The sequence below is a fragment of the Homarus americanus genome, unplaced genomic scaffold, assembly GCF_018991925.1.
Source record: "Homarus americanus isolate GMGI-L3 unplaced genomic scaffold, GMGI_Hamer_2.0 scaffold12686, whole genome shotgun sequence".
Taxonomy (NCBI): domain Eukaryota; kingdom Metazoa; phylum Arthropoda; class Malacostraca; order Decapoda; family Nephropidae; genus Homarus; species Homarus americanus.
The window spans coordinates 14284-20037 of NW_024751929.1; the positions used below are offsets into that span (position 1 = coordinate 14284).

The following is a 5754-nucleotide window of genomic DNA, read 5'->3' on the forward strand; positions in this document are numbered from 1 at the left end:
ATTGTGATGATTAACGCAGTCTCCCACATACTAGGTTTTCTCTTAACCGAAGAGTGACGCGGCGAGCCTGACAAAGTTCTTTATATCTCTCAGTTATCCTTCAGTTGTTACCAAAAACGATAAATAATATTAATGACAACCTACAAAAATAAAACACATATTTTGTAAAATATTCCATATTTAGCTTATTACATTAGTATAGGAGTTAAGTAAAGCTGCAACACATTTATTTACATATTTACTGAGCCTACCTATAGAAAACTGTCAAGTCAGCAGTAAGGTGTGACACATCCCGTTGGTTTAGAAGTTTTAAGTATGATCATACTTCATAGGATCAATTCTATAGTGTGATGACCGAGTTCCTTGTCCGAAACTTGGAATGAATCCAACCACGAGGATGAGTCTCAGTGTGAACCTGTGAGCGGGAAGCGGTCCATTAGCTCTTGCTATTGGGCATTGATGACTGTTCCCTCCCAGTTTAGTGGGAGTGGAGCAGGTTCACACAGGCTGAGTGGCTGGATTCTTCATCCACTTGGGTGATCCAATGAGTTTTTTAAACTACTCCTATTGCAGGAGTAATTAATCTGTATGTTTGGTAATAAAATTTTGAAGTTGAATCCTTCAGTACGAAAAACATTTGGGCCGTTGATAAATTATTTTAACGTGCTAATTTCTAGTCCACTTTATTTTTAATTATTTACACCGAGGAAAATTTGTATATGAATAATATAAAAAAACAAAAAAACGAATTTTAGGACAATATGACAATTATCATTTAGTCAAATTCAAATCATTTATTGACAAATGCACCAAAAGGAGCTGGTTAGACAACACAACATACATTATGTATATCGTTTCTCACTCTTAATTTAGTTTTTCGTTTTTGCATTTATTTGTGGTAATTATTAGAATTATTATTACACTGGTCTACAAAAAAATATTTTTTTTCTTCTGGCATGAAACGTTTTAACTGTTTTTTACTAACTTTAAGGTGCTGAATCCAAATCTGATCTCAGATTTGCTCCATCACGTAACGTTTTTGCGCTATCGGTATTCCCTATTTTGATGGATTTCACCAAAAATTCCGTTTTCAGAGTTTTTTGCAGGTTCGTGTCTAAAAATTGTGGTGGTTAATTTATATAACATAGTTATTTTGAACTTGTAATAAATCTAACTCCTCTTTTTTATCATTTTCAGGTGAAAACTGATAACCTGGCAATGGCTTCAACATCCCAAAGACGGAATTGCTGCAATGACCCAGATATATTCTGCTACATCTGTGGAAGCTTTACTTTGAAAAGTCAAAGGCGCAACATCACCAGTTTTGTGAAGAGAGTGTACCTCGCTTACTTTAAAGTACCACTTGGAGACCAGGACAAAAGTTGGGCTCCTCACAAAGTGTGCAAAACCTGCCTGGAAACTTTGCGATCCTGGCCTCAAAGAAAGAATGCTAGACTTCAGTTTGGCGTGCCTATGGTTTGGAGAGAACCAACGAATCATTCAGATAACTGCTACTTCTGCCTCGTCAATGTTAAAGGTTTCAATAAGAAAAACAAACAATACCTGCAATACCCAAATATCCCATCAGCCATACGACCAGTTCCCCACAGTGAAGAAATACCTGTGCCAGAATTTACTGAGCTACCAGAGATTGAGGATATAGAACCGGAATTCACCTGTTTCTACTGATGAAGATGAAGAGACTGATCTTTTCAAGCCATCTGGTGAAGATTGTGAAAAGCCAACGTTGTTTACTCAGTCAGAATTGAATGATCTGGTCAGAGATCTAAATTTGCCAAAACAGTCTGCTGAATTGTTAGCTTCCAGGCTTCAAGAGAAACGACTCTTAAAACCTGGCACGAGTGTCTCCTTTTATCGCAACAGAGAAGAGCAACTGCGGAAGTACTTTCATTCATATGACCAGAGATCCACACTTCCTTGCAACAATGACTGAGGCACAGGCAAGAACTTGGAATGCTTTCTCTAATGTGGTGCGGAACTTCTTAGGGAACAAGAAAGCGGACAACTATCAAGAAATTGTGGAAGAGCTGCTCTTGAGTTTACAAGCACTTGGATGCAGAATGAGTATCAAGGTTCAATACTTACACAGTCACTTGGACGAGTTTCCAGAAAATCTGGGAGAAGTGAGCGAGGAGCAAGGGGAGCGCTTTCATCAAGACATTAAAGTAATGGAAGAAGTTTATGTAACTGTAACTTGATCTTAATACTTGCACTATTTCTACCGTACATTAATTGTTTTTTTTCACCCTTCAATGTTACATTTAAATATTATATGTGCATTAACTTTCCAATTTGATATTAACAATTTTTGGTTATAGAAAAATACAAATTATAATGCTGAAAAAATTTATGTATACATGTTTAAACCGTCAATTTTGATCCAAAAGTTTACGTTTCCAGCAAAAGTGCAATATGGTATATCTCAAAAACCTGATGTGACAGACAAAAACCAAAGTCATATTTGGATTCTGCACCCCAAATTTACTTAAAATCCGTTTAAAAACCTTGTGCCAGAAAAATGGTGTTGACCGGTGTTATCTTATTTGTATTAATTTGCTCTTAATTTTATTATTTGTGGTAATGATACTAATAATAGATATTATTATTATTATTTTTTTTTTTGTAAGGTGAAGCGCAGAAGCGTTTACAGCGCCCAACAGGGAAGCATGCTAAGTTCATGCTTGCCTTTATGTCTCATGAGTTAAGGGCGTAGAAGCCTGAAGAGTCAGTGGTTTATGTCATCAAGTCATTGGAAGCTCCAACAACTTGTCCCAGTATATGAATTCGCAATTTAGAGCAGGTACCTACTTTAGTGCTAGGTGATCAGGGACTAATGGGGGCTAGGAAGTAAGTCCAAACAACTTCCACCGGCCCGGGAATCGATTATATTTTCGCCCCCCAGACCCTGATGTGGGTCAGTGACCTGTGCCCGGATGGGCTAATCCTCGTTAAAAAAATATATATACCCTGCCCAAAACTACTTTTAACAAGAGCGCTTTAATATTGTAAGTAAACATAAATTAGATATGTATACAATAAAAAGATATGCATAAAATCTACAGCATAAAGTTCAGCAGTGGTGCTGGAACTTCTATCCCCAATTCACTTGGATATTATTTCTTCAACACTAATCTCAGATTAAAAAAAATCCCTAATAACAATGCCACATCCGGCCCGATTCCCATTAACTGAACCGTCACAGCACATATGAATAACATTTCCTTATGGTAATATTTGCCGTAACTCAAAAGGATTACTTTTATTTTATTTATTTATTTTTTTTAACTCTAGTTTGTCCATTCTTACAGATACACTCTCCATGAACCAAGGTTTCAAATAAACTTTGTTTGGCAAAGGCACACACAAATCTACAATATTATATTCACACAACATGTGAAAAAGTTTTTTAGTATAAGTATTCATCTTAAAATTACTAGTAATTGCATTCGTAAATTTAACAACAGCAGACTTCAGATAAATACAAGAATTGCACAATGCCTGGGGAGAGTGGTGGGCAGAAACCTATGAAGGCTTTGGCTAAAGAAGAAATGATTGCCCTACTGAACAACTTAGAGGGCGACCTGAGGCTTTCAAGTAGCGAATCAGAAGCAGACGAACCGCGGCCAACAACAATAGAAGTGATAGACAATTTTCAAGAGGTGATTAGTAAGAAAGAAAAGAAGAGGAGGCGAGAGGAGGCGAAGAAAACTGAAGGAAATGACAGTGATGAGATCATGAGTGATAGGAAGAAAAGGACGACACACAGAAGAAAACAGAAAGAATTCAACAGGGAATAAAACACAGCAGGTCTTGACAGCAGGTCTTGACTGAATCCAACACCCTTCAAGAGTCAGACCCCAGTGATTATGACAGTGATGGTAATGTTTCTATGGGAAACACTAGCCACAGTGGAAACAGCAATGCCATGGACCCTATCACCCTGCCCTCTGCCAAACAAACAAGTAAGCTGAATCTCCACTTTCCCAAGGACTCATTAAAATCTGTCGAGGATCGGTTTAATTGGATGATGAAGTACTGCAGACAGCATGGTCCCAACATTCAATTCCGACAAGGTAAGAACCGGAACTTTATCAAGTGTCAGACTCCTGAAGTCTATAAAACCCTTAGTACTGTTGGCTTTGACGGGGTTGTCCTAGTGGCCCCTCCAGCAGACGCTGATGAATGTTGCCATATCCTAGTGAAACGATTCCCCCTATACGCTGACATCGAAGATGCACGTGACTTTAATTCTAATATACTCAGTATACGTCGACATTACCGTGGACACACTCCACAAGCTGCTGTTATTGTCAAGTGGAAGGGAAGGGTATGTCCAACCACTGTGGAAGCCCATCCAATCCTTCCACCACTTTATGCAGAACCCTATCATCCTGGGCCTGCATTTTGTGTTATCTGCTCTCATTGGGGTCACACCTTCACTGCCTGCTGCCGACGTGATCGTCCTAGATGTCGCTTCTGCTCACGTAACCACAACTCCACCGCCTGTGCCCAGAAAATCAAAGACCACCTTAATAGGGGTGGTGTGGGCTATGTAGTTGAGCCCAGGTGCTGTAACTGTGGCGGCCGGCACAATGCTGACTCACGGCAGTGCCCCAGTCGCCCTTCTGTCCCAGGGGAGAGGCCTCCCCAAGGGCTGCGTCTACCACAACGCCCCCCTCAGTCTACTGGGTCACCTGCCCCTGCCTGGCTTCACCAGGCTGCACCACAACAGCACCTACCATTCCCTAACTCAACCACTACTGAGCCTCCTCCCTGTCTCTACTCTGACGCTATCAAGCCTTGTTCCCACCAGTTCCCCCCCACAACCCCGTCTCTACTCTGACGCAGTCAAGCCTTGTGCCGCCACCAGTGCCCCCCCACAACCCCGTCTCTACCCTGACGCTGTCAAGCCTTGTGCCGCCACCAGTGCACCCCCACAACCCCGTCTCTACCCTGACGCTGTCAAGCCTTGTGCCGCCACCAGTGCCCCCCCACAACCCGTCTCCAGTGACATGACACAGATCATGTCCCTCTTCCAAGAATTTACCAGTCATGTTGAGAAACTCTTGGTTACACTCTGTACCGCCATCTCCGACCTACACCGCCAACTCCTGCCCTTTGCTGGCACCCAGTCACTCCCCTCTTTTGGTTTGACACAAGCTGGTAGTCCCCCTGTGAGCCCCCCCTGCTCACAGGTTGTGTTTACTGGGGCCCCCGAGCCAAGCCCTGCCTCATCTTTACGTCACGTGGTGCCTCAACCTGTCTACCCACCTCAAGCCTCGCCTGCTCCTGTGTCTGTGCTGTCTCCACCAGGGCTACCTGTTGGACCTGAGGACTCCACCCCCGGCTACCCATACTTCACCAACATGCCGGCACCTAAGGCCCATCCGTCCACGTCAGGGGTAATCAGTCTAATACACCACAATGGATAGCAACGCTACAGGACTGCAGGTACTCACCTGGAACATAAACGGCTTGCAAAGCAAGTTTGGTGCCCTCAAAACCTACGTCTACACTGAAGACGTCGACGTGCTGTGCCTCCAAGAAACGCGGTGTGCTGCTGGTACCTATGTGCTCAGTGGCTACACATGTGTTGAGAGCCCATCCACTCCTGTTCTCCGCATCGACGGACTACCACGAAGCCATGCACGTGGACTACGGATCTACGTCAAGAAGGATGTCCCCTACCAACCTCTCGACGTCCCCCTTGATGACGACACCACCGACGCACAT

General features: G+C 42.6%; 1 non-coding gene across 1 annotated transcript; it reads left to right on the forward strand.

Moving 5' to 3' along the window:
• The first annotated feature begins 315 nt into the window (after positions 1-315).
• Positions 316-516, forward strand: LOC121854892. Its single transcript, XR_006086659.1, has one exon. It is a non-coding gene; the product is annotated as a small nucleolar RNA U3 (small nucleolar RNA).
• The last annotated feature ends 5238 nt before the right edge of the window (positions 517-5754 follow it).